General features: G+C 43.1%; 1 non-coding gene across 1 annotated transcript; it reads left to right on the top strand.

The window, feature by feature from the left end:
* Nucleotides 1-16,606: 16,606 nt before the first annotated feature.
* On the top strand, nt 16,607-16,713 carry LOC122726881. The gene has a single exon (XR_006352874.1). It is a non-coding gene; the product is annotated as a U6 spliceosomal RNA (small nuclear RNA).
* The last annotated feature ends 4,013 nt before the right edge of the window (nt 16,714-20,726 follow it).

Below are 20,726 nucleotides of genomic sequence, written 5' to 3'. Positions count from 1 at the left end.
TCCCTATGTGTGAGTTTTGTGGAACTGGCATTTGGTAGGAAGGGAGTCAAGCTTTAAATATACAGCTTGGAAAATTCTTTCCCCATTAATGGATGAGTCAGGAGCTCAGCTTGAACCTACAAATTATTTTCCCCAGACCAACAATATTTAAGGGCTCAGGTAGATCTAATTCTGGCCTGGTGCACCTCTCTGAGGAGAGCACAGTGGCTATCTTCTGATCTCAATCTCCTGTTTCCCTTCCTGGCAGGAATCAAAGTCTCACTTAGAGAACTGGGGGCCAGAGGTGACTAGAGATAGGTCTGCTCATGGCTCCCCATGAGCCACATCTAGACAGACTCATGTATACACACATAACCTACATGGGCAACACACCCCACACAGATAAATTCTAGAATTTGGCCAAGACTCAAAATTAAGGTCACTGACCTGTAGTTTGCTACAGGTTTTTCATTAGGAAAATATTGCACTTCTCTAGTCTTATGGCATCTCTCCTGTTCTCCACAATCTTTTAAAGTTCACTCAGCTTGGGGCAGCTAGGTAGTGCAATGATAAAGCACTGACCCTGGATTCAGGAGGACCTGAGTTCAAATCTGGCCTCAGACACTTGACATTTACCAGCTGTGTGACCCTGAGCAAGTCACTTAGCCCTCATTGCCCTGCCAAAAAAAGAAGCTCACTCAGCTTGACAAATGGATTTCCCAAGTCTCTCAATAACTGAGAATTTGGTCCATCTGGGCCTGGTGACTAGAACTTGTCCAGGTCAGCTAGGTGCCCTCTTACATCCTCCTTACTTATTTTGGGTATAAGTGCCCTATAATCACCTATTTTTGCGTCCAATACAAAAATCATTCTCTTTGACAGACAAAAAGGAAGCAAAATAGGAAACAGCTCTACCTTTACTCCCCTCACCTGTCCATATGAGCAGAGTACAGCCATCCCTTCTCTCTCCTTCCACAAAACCCCCACCCTTTGTGTTGTCCTCCATCTTTTGAGCTTTAGCACTCCTGACATATTTCCCAGATCTTGTCATGCTTTTGTATTCACTTGCCCTTATTGGGCACTGCCTTTGATCTTCCATCCATAATTTTTAGCCATCCTAGTTAGTCTGTGAGCCTCCATTGCAGCCACATCCACCTCTTTAGAAAATTGCTCTTGGGGCAGCTAGGGGGCGCAGTGGATAGAGCACCGGCCCTGGAGTCAGGAGGACCTGAGTTCAAATCCGGCCTCAGACACTGAACACTTACTAGCTGTGTGACCCTGGGCAAGTCACTTAACCCCAACTGCCTCACTAAAAAAAAAAAAAAAAAGAAAGAAAGAAAATTGCTCTTTTTAGCTTCACTGGCTTGGCTTCCCTTCACGGCTTCAGAATCCCATTCTTGAGACTGTTTGGATTTTAGACGGTGATTACTACTTCAACATGCAGTCTCTCCTTTGTCATGGGGATAAGATCAAGAAGAGCATCTCCCTCCTTAGGTTCTCTGTATTTTGAAGGATAACGTTATTTACCATCCAGGTCATGAAGTGCTCACTTGTTCTGTTTTGGGCAGTGAGCTTTAGTAAATGTGTAACCACGATGTGCCTCAGTGCCAAGCATGTCTTCTGTTTCCCCTAATATTAATGTCCTCCTCCTGAGTCACTAAGCATTTATCCAATACCTACTACACTCCAGGTACTGTGCCAAGTTCTGGAGATATGAGAAAAGGCAAAAATCATTCCCTGTCCTTGAGTTGCCATGTTCGTGAGTGCGACAATCTAGCAAGAAATAGGTACATACAGAAAATAGAGCTGATAATCTTAGAGGAGAGGTTTCAGCAGCTGGGAAAACATACTTGGATGACAATAGTTAGGGCCTGCATCTGTCGATCTTCATTTTTCACTAGACTTTCCTCTCCCTAAGTCCTGGAGGTGAGCATGTCTTTTGAGTCCATCAGTAACCATTTAATAAGTACCTGCTATGTACCAGGTCCTTTGCTAAGTGCTATGGACGCAAAGAAAGGCAAAAGAGCTCAAAAGGAGCTCACAGTAAACAATGGTACCAGCCATTCCCTAATGGACAAGTCAAGTGTCTAGTGGTCAAGGGAGATGATGAGTTTTCACAAGAAGAAATACAAATTTAAAACTACTATTAAAAATGTCACAAGTTGGGGGGGCGGCTAGGTGGCGCAGTGGATAAAGCACCGGCCCTGGATTCAGGAGTTCCTGAGTTCAAATCCGGCCTCAGACACTTGACACTTACTAGCTGTGTGACCTTGGGCAAGTCACTTAATCCCCATTGCCCCACCAAAAAAAAAAAGTCACAAGTTGGGGCAGCTACGTGGCGCAGTGGATAGAGCACCAACCCTGGATTCAGGAGGACCTGAGTTCAAATCCAGTCTCAGACAGTTGACACTTTCTAGCTATGTGACCCTGGGCAAGTCACTTAATCCTTACTGCCCCGCCAAAAAAAAAAAGTCACAAGTCACTAATAATCAGAGAGATGAAAATTAAAACAATCACATCCATCAAGATAGCAAAGATGATAAAAGTTGAGAAAATTCATTGCTGGAGGGGCTGTGACAAGACATGGCTGACTAACCACAGGTAGAACCATGATCCAATTTAACTGTTATCAAAAACAAAGAGAAATTATATATATGTGTATACACACACACACACACATATATATTTTGCAGGGCAATGAGGGTTAAGTGACTTGCCCAGGATCACACAGCTAGTGTAAAATATCCGAGGCTGGATTTGAACTCAGGTCCTCCTGAATCCAGAGCCAGTGCTTTATCTACTGCACCACCTAGCTTCCCCAAGGAATTTTATTTTTAAAGTCTGGAAACCATCCATTTGTCCCAGAGAACACACTCCTGGGATTAGATTCTGATTAATCAATCAATCAACATTTGTTCACCTACTATGTATGCTACCTAGCACATAAGTACTGGTCATACAAACACAAAGAATGAAAATTCCCTACTTTTATGGAGCATCCCAAGGAGGCTATTGATAACAAAAGACTCAAATGATCAAAAATAGTCAAAGCAACATTATATGTGATAACAAGAAACTGGAAACAAAGTCTGTGCCCAATGATTGGGGAAGAGCAGAATAAGTATGTGGCATATGGATATAAATGAATATTACTGGAATGTAAGGAACAAAAAATATGAAGTATTTAGAGAAAGACAAGAAGGCTTGTATGAAGTGATGTGGAGAAAAGAAAGCAGAGCCAAGGGAACAATATACCCAAGCACTGTAACAATGCAGTATAAAGCCAGCACAGAGAGGCAAGGCAACTCTCAAAATCAAAGGGCAGCCTTATAGGATCATATTATCAAGCAATCAGGTAGCTACTATATGCCAAGAATAGTACCCAGAGCTAGGGATACAAGAAGAGTAAAAAAGATAGTTCCTGTACTCAAGGAGCTTACAATTTAATAGGGAAACAACATACAAACAAATGTATACAAAGTAAACTATATGTGGGGAAAATATTTTAAGAGGGGTTGAGGGAGACTTCCAGTTAAAGATGAGCTTAATACAAATAAAGAATTAATTTAACAAAGAATGTTAAACACAAGGTAGCTGGGAGGGGGCAATAATAGGGAATTAGGAAAAACTTCATATAGAAGGTGGTGCTTGGATGGTGTATTTTTTTTATCACTTTTTTTTTTTTTAGTGAGGCAATTAGGGTTAAGGGTCACACAGCTAGTAAGTGTTATGTGTCTGAGGCCAGATTTGAACTCAGGTACTCCTGACTCCAGGGCCGGTGCTCTATCCACTGCGCCACCTAGCTGCCCCTGGATGGTGTATTTTTAAAATGCAGTTTCCTTTTTTAAAAATTTTTAATTACATTGATTTTTTCCCAATTAATTAAAATCTGTTTTCTCTTCCTTCCACCTTCCCCCACTCACCTCCATTGAAAAATAAAGAAAAACAGCCCTTGTAACAAATATGTATAGTCAAGCAAAACAAATTTCTGCATTGGCCATGTCCCAAAAGAAAAAAAATTCTGTATCAGTCTGCTCTAATTCCCATCACCTCTGTGACAGGAAGTGGGTAGCAAGTAGGTGTTTTCATGGGTCCTTGGGAATTGTGATCGGTCATTAAGTTGGCCAGCATTCTTAAGTCTTTCAGAGTTGTTTATCATTACAATATTGTTTCAATTGTATAATTTTTTCCTAATTCTGATTGGTTCACTCCAAATCAGTTCAGGTCTATCTGAAAATATGTCCTTCATTATTTCTTATAGCACAATAGTATTCTACATATTAATATACCATGGTTTGTTCAGTCATTCACCAATTAATGGGGATTGCCTTAGTTTCCAATTCTTTGCCACCACAAAAGAGCTGCTGTAAATATTTTTGTATATATGGGTTTTCTTCTACTTTCTTTGATCTCTTTGGGTGCAATAGACCTGGTATTTCTATTAAAGAGTATGCATAATTTAATGGGTATGGTTCCAAATTGCTTTCTAGAGTGACCGAACCAGTTCACAGCTCCACCAACAATATATTAATGTACCTGCTTTCTCACAGCATTTGTCATCTTTGCCATTACAACGGGTGTGAGGTGGTACCTCAGACTTGTTTGTTTGAGCTGCATCTTTATGGTAAAGAGGGATAATAGGAAGTGGAGGGGAGGAGGGAGGCTTAAGTAATGGCTAATGTAAAGGCATGGTGACCAGAGGTGTAGTGTTCTATAAGAGAAACATAGACTGTGTGACCCTGGGCAAATCACTTAACTCTCATTGCCCTGCAAAAAGAAAAAAAGAAAAAAACATAGAGAAGGGCAGTTTGGCTAGATAGTGGGGTGTGGGAAGGAGAGTAATGACCAGTGAGGCTAGGAAGATCTGTTGAGCCCAGGAAGTAAAGAATTTTAAAAGATAAACAAAGAAGTTCTGTAGGCTATAGAACTATATATTTTCTATACATTTTACTCTATAGGGAATAGGGACCCATTAGATTGGACTGAGTTTGGTGGAGGGGGGAAGTAAAATGGTCATATCTGCAGTTAAGGAAAATCCCCTTGGTAGCCCTCTGTAAGTTGGCTGGAGTGATGAGAGAGCCCAAGGAGATCCATAAGTGGGCTGTTGCAATAATCTAAGCAAGAGGCGATGAGGGTCTGAGCTCAGATGGTCGCTAAGAAGGGAGGCAACAGCTGTGAAGTTGGGGACAACAGTAAGACATGTGGGCTGAGGGAGAATGAAGAGCCCAGGATAACACAAAGGTTACAGACCTGAGACACTGAAAAGGTGATGATGCCTTTGACAAAGACAGCCAAGTTTGGAAGAAAAGTGGTTTTGGGGTGAGAGAGGAGTTCAGTTTTGACACGTTGAATTTCAGATTTCTGTGGGACATCCAGTTGGAAATGGGTCTGAAGCTCAAAGGACCTAGATATCTAGACCTGAGAGTCACCTGTACAGAGAAGATGACTAAACCCAAGGTAGCTGATAATGTTACCAACGGATTTTATTTGTTTGTTTTTGCTGAGGCAGTTGGGGTTAAGTGACTTGTCCAGGGTCACACAGCTAGTAAGTGTCAAGTGTCTGAGGCCGGATCTGACTGAACTTGGGTCCTCCTGAATCCAGGGCCGTGCTTTATCCACTGCGCCACCTCGCTGCCCCTACCAACAGATTGTAAAGAGAGAAGAGGACCAAGGACAGAGCCATAGGGGCATGATATAAATGATAAATCAACAAAGGAAACAGACATGAGAAAAGACGGAGCTCCCACAGAAGGGTCTCGGTTTTCTCAGTACAATAGTAAGTGAGATCACGAACTGAGAGGGAGAAGAAAGGTGTGAGAGGCTTGAGAAGGGAAAAGATATCTTCTGTGGGGAGTGAGACAGGGAATCAATCAGGGAGAAATCAAAGGTCTGCCTTGCTGCAGTGAGGACCTAGTTGAAGTTTGACAGCATCAATTCATAATGTTCTCATTCCGTGTAGGTGTGTAACTTTCCATAGTTCCATTCAGCAGCCTATATGTAGGAGTAGGGAAGGTGTCTGCTGGGAGTATTCCAGGGCTGAGATTTGGCAAGAGATTCACATCAACGGCATAAAAGGGCAAGGGATTTGAAGGCAGCAAACAGTGTGGAATGGAAATAGCTAATGACAGGGTTGAGATCAGAAAGAGAGAAAAGTGGAGTCACAACAGAACTAATGGTCTGAGAAAGTATGAAGAGCTTGAGAGATTAGACATCTCAGGCAAGCCCTAGCTTCAATTAGTCATTGGGTTAGTCGATTCAGTGAGTGTAAGAAGAATGATAGAAGGAAGGGAAATTTCTTCACTACGGAATGAAAATCCCAGAGGGCACAGTGGAAGAGGTGGGTGGTGTTTCAGTGGCATATTCATGGGTGGGGTAGGGTTGGGGATGAAGTTGAGAGAACAGGAAGTGCAGGTTGGGGATAGTTTTCTACTAATTGGCCAGGGTCAATAATTGATTCATTGAGAAACAGCATTTAAGTTTCATTAAATGGATACTTAGTAGTCAGGAATCAAAGCATCTTAAAGCTGAAAAGGACCTTAGACATCGCCTGTTAAATTTAAAGAAAAGCTGGAAGGGGGGAGGGGATTTTTGTATCAAGTTTATCTGATCAAGGTCTCATTGCTCAAATATAAAGGGAATTGAGTCAAACTTGCAAGAATGAGAGCCCTTCTCCAATTGATCAAAGAATATGAATAGTCAGTTTCCAGAGGAAGAAATCCAAGCTATCAATACCCATAGGGGGAAAATGCTGTCACTAATAATGAGAGAAATGCAAATGAAAATAACTCTAAGATATCGCAAGACAACCAAATATGAATGACTTAGTAATTGATCAACACCGTTCTAAAGGACTCATGATGAAACATGGTACTTGCCTCCAGATAGAGAACTGATGGGTTCAGGGTGCAAATGGGAGTATATCTTCTTACTGTTTCTTTTCTTTTTTTTATGGACATGGCTAATTCAGAAATTTGTTTTGCATGACTATGCATATTTGTAATGGGCTTTGTTTTTCTTGTCTTCTCAATTGGTAGGCAAGGGGAAGAGCGAATGAGAGAATTCTGAACTGAAAACCAAATAAAATTGAATTTAAAAAAAAGTCTTACCCAATGTAAGGCTCCTTTCTAGAATCTTCTTGATTCCCAAGAGGTACAATATCACAAGGGGGTCATCAAGTCTCTTCTCCAATAGTTCCAGTGATGGGGAGCTCACTCATTTAGGACTCCTTGATCCCAGTGTCTTGCATTTGCTTTTTTCATTTCTCTGCTATACCTCCACCCCTAGTGCTTGTCCATTCTTTGCTTGCCAGTTCTCTGACCCTACCGCTTTGCCTAGGTGTCCAGCCTCCCCATTTCCTACATAGCACCAGGTGTATGCTAATAAATGGTTAACAGCTGGCTCTGAAAAAAAATAGGCATGCATGACACCCTTTTAAATTTAATGCGTATTATAAACATTTTCTCTTTCACTTTCTTATCTACACAATCAATAAAGCAATAAATCAAGCCCTGACTTGTAGTGTTTGTTGATTTCCAAGGTGTAAATACTCACATGGAAAACTGAACAATCATTTCTCACGAGTCAATTTGAGTTGGTTACAGAGCAGTAGCGCCCAGTGGGAGTGATCATTGAGCTGTCCTCTGCTACCATCTGCTGGTATTCAGCTGTTCAGCCTCTCTGCTATCATCTGGGGTTCAACTGCTGGTGAGCCCTTTTATTACATGGGAGCCAACTAGGTGGTACAGTGAACCTGGAGTCAGGAAGAGCTGAGTTCAAATCCAGCCTCAGACACTTACTAGCTGTGTGACCCTCTGGGCAAGTCACTTAACCCTATTTGCCTCAGTTACTTATCTGTAAAATAAGCTGGAGAAGGAGATGGCAAGCCACTCCATTATCTCTGCCAAGTATCAGACCATATAGGTATGATGTAAATAACATCCCTTATGCATATGAAGTGGAAATGATGGATAGAGTTCAGGGATTAGATCTGGTAAATAGAGTATCTAAAGAACCATGGACAGACATTCACAATACTATTCAGAAGGCAGCAACAAAAAACATCCCAAATAAAAAGAAGAGCAAGAAAGCAAAATGGATCCTGATAAGGCTTAACAAATAGCTGAAGAAAGAGAAAAGCAAAGGAGAAGGGGGAAAGATATTCCCAACTGAATGCAAAATCCCAGAGAATAGCAACGAGAGATAAAAGGGTTTTCTTAGATGAACAATGCAAAGAAATAGAAGAAAATAATAGAATGGGAAAGAGAAGAGATTTCTTCAAGAAACTTAGAAATATTGAGAGAAAGTTTCATGCAAAAATGGGTTAGATAAAAGACAAAAGTTGTAGGAATTTAACAGAAGCAGAAGAAATTAAGAAGAGGTGGAAAGAGCACTGGTCTTGGATTCAGGAGGACCTGAGTTCAAATCCGGCCTCAGACACATAACACTTACTAGCTGTGTGACCCTGGGCAAGTCACTTAACCCCGATTGCCTCAATTAAAAAAAAAAAAGAGGTGGAAAGAATACACAAAAGAACCATGCAGGAAAGATCTTAATATCACTGATAACCAGGATGCTTTGGTTGCTGATCTCTATAGAGTCAGACATCCTGGAGAATGAAGTCAAGTGGGCCTTAGGAAGCATTGCTAACAATAAGGCTAGTGGAGATGATGGAATTCCAGCTGAGCTATTTAAAAACCAAAAGATGATAATGCCAGCAAATTCAGAAAACACAGCAGTAGCTACTGGATTGGAAAAGATCATTTCAGATCCCAATTCTATTTTGTTTTGGTTTTTTTGAGGTTTTTTTGGTGAGGCAATTGGGGTTAAGTGACTTGCCCAGGGTCACACAACTAGTAAGTGTTAAGTATCTGAGGCCAAATTTGAACTCGGGTCCTCCTGAATCCAGGGCCAGTGCTCTATCCACTGTGCCATCTAGCTGCCCCGTGGTGTATTTTGTTTTGTCTTTTTGGTTTCAGATCCCAATTCTAAAGAAGGGCAATGCCAAGGAATGGTCAAATTATTTTTAAAATTACACTCATTTCATACACCAGCAAGGTTATGTTTATGATTCTGCAAGCTAGGCTTCAGAAATATGTGAATTGAGAATTACCAGAAGAGCAGACTGGTTTTTGAAGAGGCAGAGGAACTAGAGACCAAATTGCTCATATTCACTGGATTATGGAGAAAGTAGGGGAGCTCCAGAAAAAAAAAAAAAACATCTACTTTTGCTTCGACTAAACTAAAGCCTTTGACTGTGTGGATCACAATAAAAGGTAGCAAGTCTTCAAAGAGATGGGAGTACCAATCATCTTACTTGTCTAAGAAGCAACAGGTAGAACTGAGCATGGAACAAATGATTGGTTTAAGATTGGAAAAGTAGCATGACAAGGCTATATATTGTCACCTTGTTTATTTCACTTGTATGCAGAGTACATCATGCCAGGCTAGATGGATCAGAAGCTGGAGTTAAGGTTGCCAGAAGAATATTAACAATCTCAGCTATGCAGATGGTACCACTTTGATGGCTGAAAAGTGAAAAGGAATCAAGAAGCCTCTTGATGAAGTGAAAGAGAGAGTATAAAAGCTGGTTTGAACGTTAACATAAAAAAACTAAGATCTTGCCAACTGGTCCCATCACTTCTTGGCAAATAGAGGGAGAAGAAATGGAAGAAGTGTCGGATTTTATATTCTTAGGCTCAAAGATCATTGCAGATGGTGACTGCAGCCATGAAATTAAAAGGTGCCTGCTCCTTGGCAGGAAAACTATGGCAAATCTGGACAGCGGACTAAAAAGCAGAGACATCACCTTGCTGACAAAGGTCCATATAGCCAAAGCTATGCTTTTTACACTAGCAATGTATGGCTGCCACAGAACCAACACTTTTTTTGTGTGTGTGAGGCAATTGGGGTTAAGTGACTTGTAAGTGTTAAGTGTCTGAGGCCGGACTTGAACTCAGGTACTCCTGAATCGAGGGCTGGTGCTTTATCCACTGCACCATCTAGCTGCCCCAGAACTGACACTTTTGAATTACGGTGCTGGAGAAGGCTTTTGAGAGTCCCTTGGAAACCAAATCATTCGATACTTAAAGAAATTAACTTAGACTATTTAGGGTTTCTGTTGGGTGTCTGCTTGGAGCATGACAGCAACCCAAACAGACACCCACCAGAAACATGTTTGTTCTTCTGACCTTCCCTCTGGTCCTCCTAGCACCAGCCAACTATATGACTTGGGGTTAGAAAATTCCTTTTAAGCTCTGTCAAGTCTCTAATTGTAGTGTGAGTCCCTTCGACATACCCCTGAATTTAAGCAATAGAAATGCAAGATAGCTATTTAGATTCAGCCCCATAGAATGTTCTTGGCTCATGTGCATATTAACATCAGAGCAATAACAAAAAAAACAGGTGAAGCCAAAGGATCTAATTGATCCGCCCCCTTGATTGAGCCTTTGGTTTAAATTACTTACTTTATTAGGCATAGCTGCCAACAACAAAATCTCTGGTCCTTGTTTAGCATCCGGCCAAGGACAAATCTTGTTGGACTCTTTAGTCATAACCTCACCAGGCTCCTCCCTTGCTCTATCTTTGCCCTCAAATAACCTTCGAGAGTTTTGGGGCATCTCCCCAAAATATAACAGCAGCACTCCCTGTGCCTGTTCTCTTTAAATATGCTGGCTCACTTCAGCCTAAGCAGGATTCGGAGGCAGATAGGCTGCCCTCTACCCCAGCTGTCTTCTATAACCTTAAAGTGACAGAGACATCTTGGGGGAAAACTCAAGTATACCCACGGGCAATCCCACCTTTGCTCTCTTTCCCCCCTGGACCATACTGGCCTCCCTTCTTACACCCAGTCCATAAGCCTGACCTAAGTTTGGCTGATTCTTAGGTACTTCTCAAGTCTGATCCATTCTGGGATCACAACAGGCTTCTCTCTGGAATTGTCAGCCTGACCTTAGCTAAGGGAAGCTGCCTGACCTCTCACAGTTCTTCCTTCCTTGCCTCTGAGGTCTACAGGTGCCCAAGACCTTCACTTGACAACCAGGTTGCCACCATCGTCGACTTTCATCTGCTTCTCCCATTCTGCTGTGACATATTGCTGCTGTGATTCACTACCACCTGTCATGGGCTTACTGTGGAGTTTGGAACTAAGGGAGTCAGCCAGGGGCTGAGAGAACATGGCTGAGAATCTGAGGAGCTGAGCTCAGATACTGTCTAGCTAAGTGTCTGCAGCAAGGTGAAAGAGAAGCTTTAGAGCCCGTTACAAGAAGCCTTTCTCTTTCCCCCTTAATTCCCTCTGTTGATTCACCCCAATTTGTCCCATCTTGGTCTTGTTATTATGGAGTTCTTTGCATGTTCTCTCCCCCATTGGTCTTTGAGCTCCTTGGGGGCAGGGGCTACTTTTGTTTTTCTTTGAGCCTCAAGCATTTAGCACAGGTTCGGGCTCATAGTAGGTGCTTCATAAATGCTAGTTGGCCTGTTAGGTCAGTAGAAATGGCCCCATCCTCTCCTTGAATCTCTTAGGCCCTTCAATCTGATCTCTCTCCTCTGGTCTTGATAATTTCCTAACTTCTGGGACAGTTACTGTGTCCATTCTCATCTCTCCTTCAGCTCCACTGTCAGCTCAAGGAAGGCAGAGAGTGAGGCCCGGAAAAGTATGTCGTCCATTCACCTGCTCCTTCTGTGACCCGGAGTCACCCTTCTCTGCTTGGCCAGGCCCCTCCCTCCCACTATCCCTTCTCCCTTAGTCCAGCTTAGATCCCAGCCCCAACCACTTCTTCCCTTAATTCAGTTTATAAAACAAACCTACACATGCCTCAAATGTTAGCACTGGAAGGGGCCTGAGGGGTCTTACAGAAGAAGAAACTGAGGCCCAGAGAGGGAAATCTGCTCAGAGTAAGAAGAAGGAGAGCTGAGATTTGAGCTCAAGCCCTCCAGCTATCATTCCCATTCACCACCCCAGGCTGGGCCTTGGTCAGTAACTGTAGGCCTCAATCTCCTTTCTATAGACAGATATTGTTGATTTCATTCCCATCCCTGTCCCTAGAACTCCAGCTGCCTTCATCATTACCTCTCTCATTCAGCTGATTCCATGAACCCTCCTCAGCTCCGAGGCTGAGCCAGGCCCTCGTGATAAACAGGACAGGAAAGCTTGTAATCCAGTGCAACAGGTGCCTCGAATGGCCCCTACACTGGTGTCACGAGGTGGGCATTGGGGCAGATGAGAATGTGCACCAATGAGTCTAAAATCAATTGGATCCAACCCCAGCATCACACACACACACAAACACACACACACACACACACACACACACACACATTCTCTCTCTCTCTCTCTCTCTCTCTCTCTCTCTCTCTCTCTCTCTCCCCCTCTCTCCAAGTCTCCAAGTCACTCTCTCCTGTCCTATCCAGGCTGGGGACGGAGAATCTGCCACTCTCCACTGCCCTCCCCACAGGCAGCCCCTTTGGGATGGCTGTTCCCTGACACACATCAACCTTACATCTGTGTTTCTGCACCCCCTCCCCATGGTTGGGCCTGGATTCGGTTCTCTGGAGCCAGCACAAGAAGCCTAGAGCTCCTCCCGCTTGGCAGCCTTGCAGTACATGAGGGCAGCATCTCCCCTCCTGACCCCAGATAAATACCTTCACCCCTCAATGCCTCAGAAAGCTCTGTAGGGTTATATATCGCTGGGAGGGGAGGACTTTCCTTGGCAGATCAGTGATATCACAGGTCCAATTTCTGGCCCAGTCACTTTCTTTCCAATGCATTGATTAACTTTCTACTTTGTGCCAGGCCTCATTCTATCCCTTTCAACAGGCATGTGATGAGTACCTACTACGTGCCAGGCACCCACTGGGATGGGCAATACAAAGACAGAAGGGAAACAGTCTGGGTATAAAGAGGTAGAAGATGGTCTTTATTTTCTAGTAGCTTATGTTCTAGGCCATATGTACACAGATCCACAAACTCACTGAATGAGGATGTTTTATTAAGAACTGGATAATCATTTTAAAACAGGGCCCAATGGGAACCTGCCATTTTCTTTGCTTCCCTGAATTGCTGATGCTACAGAGGCTGTCTGGCAGACATCCATGAGTAGCATGGTGACAGTGCTCCAAGACAGCAGAAGGAAGAAGCTGGGTGTAGTCGATAGAGAACCAGCCTTCAAGTCAAGAAGACCTGGGCTGGAGCCTTGCCTCTGACACTTATTGGTTGTTTGTTCTTTGTTCCCAAAGAGGATCATGATGTCAGGGTGATGTCATGACTTGCACTGACTTGGATTTAAGTGAGTCAGGGCTGTGCAAGGTCAACAGCCTCACTCTCTCCTCCAGAACCATCTGAGTCCAGTGGCAAAATATAGATCAGAACAACCAGAGATGGCCCCAGATGTTTGAAGCCTTGCCCAGGGTCATACAGCTAGTGAGTGTCAGAGGTGAAACTTGAACTCAGGCCCTCCTGACTCCAGGGCCAGTGCTCTATCCACTGTGCCACCTAGCTGCCTCACCAAAGGTTACAAGTTGCAAATGAATTCTTGATCTACATTGATAGAAGTTTTCTCACTGGGAGTTCCCCATATCTGTAAAATCACAGGTCTGGCTAAAAAGGAAAAAAAAACAAACCCAGCTCCTCCCTCATAGGGTTGGTGTGAGAAGCTTAGATGAGATAACATACGTAAAGTGCTTTGCCAAACTTAGAAGCTATGATGTATGAGCTATGAAACTTGTCAGCTGGGTGATCCCAAGTAAGTCACTTCTCTGTGCCTCAGTTTCCTCATATGTAAATGAGAGGCTTGGACTTTGCAGCTCTAAATCCATGGGCCTATGAACTTCATTTGGAAAATACAGATAATAACAGCACTTAGAGCATGGGGTGTCTGAGGATCAAATGAGACAATACCCAGAAAGTATTTAATGGCCCTGTACAAATGTCAGACATTCACAGAATAGTTCACATGGAAGGCTCTCAATACCTCATATTGCAAGGATGGGCAATTAAGTAAGCTAATCAATCAGTGAATCACATATATACTTAGCTCTTATACTTTTTGTCAGGTGAGAATACATCCCAATTGAATCAATCAGATTGTGAAGGACATCTTGAATCAATCAATCAAAGGCATTTCAATTTGATTTAACAGAAAATCTGGTTAAATCATTGAAAGACTTGGTCATGCCCTGGGGAAGGAGAGGTTATAGAAACCCAGCAAGCCAGTTTGGAATTGAAAATTTGAGTCTGGCAGCTTAGTGATGGAAACCTTTTGTCAATCCTCTGAGAAGGAATTAAGTGTGTCAGAGGTAAGACTTGAGGCCGGATCTTCCTTCCTCTGAGGCCGGATCTTCCTTCCTCTGAGGCTGACTCCCTATCCACTCTGCCAACTCTCCGCTTCCTGCCATCTTGTAGTACTGCCACCATGGTCCTCATGGATGACTGTCTTCCTGATATTCTCAAAAGCATCAGCAATTCATAAAAGAGGAAAATGCCAGGTGCTCTAAAGTAATTATTCGGTTCTTAATGAAACTCTGTGTATGTATATTTCATTGTATTGTTACCTTTGTGTGTGTATGTGACTAGTCCCCCCATGAACATAAATTACTACAAAATAAAAACCATCTTGGGTCTCTTGATAGGCAGGCTGTTTCCTTTCTGCCTTTGTATTACCCATCCTTAGTAGATAGAGTGCCTGGCGAATAGTAGGTACTTATTAATACTTGTTGAACTGAATGAATTGAATATGTTTATTCTCCCTTAGTAAAGACCCCTTTCTAAAAGGTAATTAGTTAGGCACTGATGCCTAATTGATACGAGTGGATAAACATTGGAGGAAGCCCACTAATGGGGGCTTCCATCCCTCAGGGCTACTGGTATCCTCCTGAAGGGGAATGAAAGAGCTGCCCTCTGGGGACCCCCCTGCCTGGGGGCTGAGAGAATGGCTCTAGAGCATGTGCTGAGAGTGGGATCATGTAGGTCATGGAACTCAACTGCTTCGTTTTCTAAATGAGTAAGTGGAGGCTCAGTGAGGGACAGTCACTTGCCCAGGGTCACAGAGTAAAAGAAGTATGATTTGAACCCAGGTCTTCTGCTCTTTCAAACACTACATCAACCAAATGATCTGCTTTAACTTTTTTTTTTTTTTTTTAGTGAGGCAATTGGGGTTAAGTGACTCGCCCAGGGTCACACAGCTAGTAAGTGTTAAGTGTCTGAGGCCGGATTTGAACTCAGGTCCTCCTGACTCCAGGGCCGGTGCTCTATCCACTGCGCCACCTAGCTGCCCCCTGCTTTAACTTTTAACTTTTTTTTATTTTTATTTTTTGGCCGTGAAACAAAATAGGGTCTTAATTTTTTTAAAAGCCAGCCACAGACTAACATACTATTAGGCCTTATTGGATCTTTCCTCTGTACAGGACTCAATGACAGGAACTGCTTTAAACAGAGTGGGTTTTGTCTTTGCCAGGGGACAGGAAGGGTTAAATGGAAAGATTCCTTGGCTGCCTGCCACCGATGGGGATGGGGAAGGGATTGCTTGTCAACCAGCCTTTATCAGGATCCTCTCCTTCCTTATCTATTTCTTGCTCATTACCCTAGTTCTGCTACAGAGGCTTGTACTTATTTCACCTTATTTGGGTCCTGGACCTCTTTGGCAGTCAGCCTAGAGAAGTGGAGGTACCCCTTCTCAGATTCACATTGTTTAATACATAGAATAAAAGACAGGGGAATGCAAAGGAAACCTATTACATTGAAATGTACTGGTCAAAATATTTAAAGAGCCAACCAACCCTCCAAGTCCAGGTTAAGAGTCTGTGGTTCAGGGGCAGCTAGATGGCACAGTGGTTAAAGTACTGGCCCTGGATTCAGGAGTACCTGAGTTCAAATCCAGCCTCAGACACTTAACACTTACTAGCTGTGTGACCCTGGGCAAGTCACTTAACCCCCATTGCCCCGCGCAAAAAAAAAAAAAAGAGTCTGTGGTTCAGGGGCAGCTAGATGGCGCAGTGGATAGAGCACTGGCCTTGGAGTCAGGAGTACCTGAGTTCAAATCCGGCCTCAGACACTTAACACTTACTAGCTGTGTGACCCTGGGCGAGTCACTTAACCCCAATTGCCTCACTAAAAAAAAAAAAAAAGAGTCTGTGGTTCAGGGGCAGCTAGATGGCGCAGTGGATAGAGCACTGGCCTTGGAGTCAGGAGTACCTGAGTTCAAATCCGGCCTCAGACACTTAACACTTACTAGCTGTGTGACCCTGGGCGAGTCACTTAACCCCAATTGCCTCACTAAAAAAAAAAAAAAAAGAGTCTGTGGTTCAGGGGCAGCTAGATGGCGCAGTGGATAGAGCACTGGCCTTGGAGTCAGGAGTACCTGAGTTCAAATCCGGCCTCAGACACTTAACACTTACTAGCTGTGTGACCCTGGGCGAGTCACTTAACCCCAATTGCCTCACTAAAAAAAAAAAAAAAGAGTCTGTGGTTCAGGGGCAGCTAGATGGCGCAGTGGATAGAGCACTGGCCTTGGAGTCAGGAGTACCTGAGTTCAAATCCGGCCTCAGACACTTAACACTTACTAGCTGTGTGACCCTGGGCGAGTCACTTAACCCCAATTGCCTCACTAAAAAAAAAAAAAAAAAAGAGTCTGGTTCAGTGCTCGCTTCGGCAGCACGTATACTAAAATTGGAACGAAACAGAGAAGATTAGCATGGCCCCTGCGCAAGGATGACACGCAAATTTGTGAAGCATTCCATATTTAAAAAAAAAAAAAAGAGTCTGTGGTTCAGAGGCACAAAACTGTTTTCCCCTGGAATACTTTACATCTTATGCCTGTAGTCTGGAGGAGGCAAATGGCTCCATCACTGCTGCCTCATCTTTCCACTGGGGAGAAGGAGCTTTTTAACAAGTCTCTGATATTAAGAGAAAAAACAGATTCTAAATCCAAGCCTCACTTATGCTAAAGTGGGAAAGGCTAGATCTGGAGTCAGAGAATTCAGCCCACTTAACACCTGTGGGGCCTCAGCCAATCAGTCTCTCAAAAAACATTTTTTTGGGGGCAGCTAGGTGGCGCAGTGGATAGAGCACCAGCCCTGGAGTCAGGAGTACCTTAGTTCAAATCCGGCCTCAGACACTTGACACTTACTAGTTGTGTGACCCTGGGCAAGTCACTTAACCCCAATTGCCTCACCAAAAAAAAAAAAATTTTTTTCAGTGGTTATCTGTGCCAGGCATTGTCAGGAATTGTACAAAACTACAGACAAAAATGAAGCAGCCCCTGTCTTCAAAATTATATGTAATTGAGTGAATCTCTCTCCTTCTCTGGCCCTCCCTTACTTCATTTGTAAGTTCAAGGAGTCTCCCTCAAAGGTGTCCTCAAAGAGCCCTTTCAGGTCAATATTCATGATTTCTTTTTGTTCTTTTTCTCTTTTGTGGAGGGAGGGGCAGTTGGGGTTAAGTGACTTACCTAGGGTCACACCACTAGTAAGTGGCTGAGGCAGGATTTGAACTGAGGCCCTTCTGACTCCAGGGCTGGTTGCCCTACTCTGATTCCAAAGGCTTCACCACATGGAGAAAAGATTCAACTTGCTTCATGTATCTCAGAGGGGCAGATTTTGTCTTAGTAAAGAGTTTTTTGATTGTTAGCATTGTTCAAAATTGGAATAGGCCATTTTGTTAGATGGTGAGTTCTTGGTCATTGGAAGTATTCAAGCCGACCCTGGGGAGTCAGTTATTTGAAGTATTGTGCGTGTACAGGATTCGCTCATTGGTGCAGTTGGACAAGATGACCTTTAAAACCTCTTCCAACCATACATCTCGGCTTCTGTGTGATTTCCTCCCCTAGGGATGAAGTCTCCCACAGGAATGTGCCGCCATTAATAGAGGCACTCAAGTTCTTCACCTGGGGTCCTGGCTCTTGGTTTTTTTTAATGTTCTGATAACTGCATTTCAGCAGAATTGTATAATTCAGCCTAATTAAATACAAACCAGTCTAATAATTCAGTATAATTCCTTCGTAGCCCTCTGTATTTTATTTTATGCATTTGAAAACATTATTCTGCGAACCAGTCCACACCAAAGGGTCCATGACACCAAAAAGGTTAAGGATCTTAAAAGGCCGCCAGGTGGCGCCATAGTGCACAGAGCACTGAACCTGGAGGCAGGAAAACAAGGTCAAATTTGATCTCAGACACTTACTGGTTGTGTGACCCTAGGCAAGTCACTTGGCCTCTGTCTGCCTTCATTTCCTCATCTGTAGAATGAGGATAACAATAGTGCCTACTCCTCAGGGTTGCGAGGATCAGATGAGCTAATATTTGGAAAGTGCTTCGCCAACCCTAAAGCAGTCGAGAAATGCTGGCTATAAACCAAAAAACTGCAACTGAGACCTGCCCCCGTGTTAATGGCTTCAGACCTCATTGATCTCTGAGGTTAGAGATTTCAAACCGGAACGAACCTCCGAGGCGATGCCCTCCATCCCCCACTTTAGAGATGAGAAAAGAGGCCCAGAGAGATTGCAGGATTGGTCCAAAGTCACACAAGGAGGAAAGAGCAGAGCTGGAATATAAACCCGCGTAGATCCTCTCGCTCCAAATACAGTGCTTTTCCCACCGTGCCACGCAGCCTCCTAATCAATGCATATAAACTAGCTTTATCTTCCCCCATTTCAGATTTTCGATGACATTAACAAAACATGAGCCATCTTTGGATGAAATAGCTGAAATAGGAGTGTTGGTGCTTTCCAAGCTAAAAATATGGGGTTTATTTTTATCTGTGAAAAGTCCTATTTTTGTCTCCCAGAATCCAGGATGGGAAGGGATCCTGAGAAGACCAACAGCTATTTGTAGCCAATAACTCAAAACTGGGAGTTTGGAAACATTACCTTCCTGGCATGAGATTTCATAACAATTTGCAATATAAAGGAGCTGACTATAGACAGCCTTTCAAAATTTGGGGGGAGAGGCTGTCTGGTCCACAGAGGAGCCTTGGCTCTATAAAAATAGTAAAAGCAATTTTAACACATGATTTAAAATGCCAAAATAGCAAGTGTAACAAGAAGTGCTGGGGGTGGAGGTCTGGGGGGGTAGTGTATGAGCAAAGTGCTTCGAGATATGCTTGGGGCCCTGGAGGCTCCCCTCCTCTCCTCCCCCTAATGGAGGTTGACACTTGAACCTTGGTGACTAATGGAAAGTTAATGACCTTATCTTGGGTCATTCCTCCGACCTCCCTTCTCCCACAATTGTTCCTCCTTCCCATTCATTCCCCCACCTCCAGGTATAAACTTTAAAGTGAGTTATTTTCCACTAACCCTAACCCTAATTTTTAAGGCCTTGCCCTTTACAGGGTTAAAGCCGCAGGGCTGGAAGGTATCTTAGGGGCCATGTAGTTCAAGCCTCTTTATTTATGAGGAGGAGACTGAGACCCAGAGAGGTGCCCAAGGTTCTCTGGGTTCAAAGCCCATGCTTTTCCCACAGTGTAAAATTAAACAAGGACTTTCCATGTGCCAGTCCCTGCATCCTTGGTAGACACTGGAGATGCCAGAAGCATTTATGTAGCACCTACGATGTACTTGGCATGGTACCAAGTGCTTTACGAATATTTTATAAATTTATTTTATTCTGAATTTAATAAATAAAACGAGCATTTCCATAACAAAGTGGGATAGAAAAAGGATTGCCCCAAGATTGCAAATCTCCGCCACCCCCCCCCACTTCAAGATGGCAATCATTAGACATAAATATGTAATTAATTGTGTGTGGGTATGTCAGTTTTTTCTGTATTCAGTTTCTTCCTTCAAAGGATCTTTGTGGTAAAGTTGGGTAAAATAGAATATTCTCTTGGTTCTGCTCATTTCACTCCATTATTCTGTGGAGGTCTTCATTTCTTATAGCAGAGTGATATTTCATCATGAACAAATACTGTAATTTATTCAGCCATTCCTGGATTGATGCACATCCTTGTGATTTCCAGTTCTTCACCACTTCAAAAAGAACTGCTATATTTTAGACCGTGTATGTTCTTTTCCTTTTTCCCTAATCATTTTGGGAAACAATCCTAAGAGTGGTATTGCTGGGTCAAAGGGTATAGGCAATTTAATCACTCCTTGGGCATAATTCCACATTTCTCTCCAAAATGGTTGGATCAGCTCACAGATCCACCAACAATGAATTAAAATCCCAATTTTTCAACATCCTCGCCAACATTTGTCACTTCTCTCTTCTATCATTTTAGCCAATCTGATAAGGTTGTATTAGTTTCTCTAATCAGTAATCATTTAGAGCATTTTTTCATATGAATATATGTTTTGGGTTTTTTTTTTTGCAGGGCAATGAGGGTTAAGTGACTTGCCCAGGGTCACACAGCTACATATGAATATAAATTGCTTTGATGGGCTTTACAATATTCTCTCATTTGACCTTCTCAGGTTAGAGAAAGAGAAGAAAGGGGTTAAGTGACTTGTCCAGGATCATAGAGATAGTAAATGTCTGGGACTAGACTTTTAACACGTCTTCCTGACTCCAGGCCCAGCACTGTGCACTGTGCAGCTCTGTAGCTGACTATGTGACCACTACCTGCCAGGCACTAGCAATACAAGGACTAAAACATGACAGATTCTGTGTTCAAGGAGCTTATATTCTATTTTAGGGATACGACAATGTATTTACTTCCTTCAAGTGCATATAAAGTCTACAGCAAACATGAGGGACTTGGCTGATAAGCCAGAGCACCAGAAAAAGTCTTGGGTGGGAAGTAGCAGCCGAGTTGTGCTTTGAAA

The sequence above is a fragment of the Dromiciops gliroides genome, chromosome 4, assembly GCF_019393635.1.
Source record: "Dromiciops gliroides isolate mDroGli1 chromosome 4, mDroGli1.pri, whole genome shotgun sequence".
Lineage (NCBI taxonomy): Eukaryota > Metazoa > Chordata > Mammalia > Microbiotheria > Microbiotheriidae > Dromiciops > Dromiciops gliroides.
Note: the sequence above shows the minus strand (reverse complement) of the source record. Positions and strands in the feature narration are given on the sequence as shown.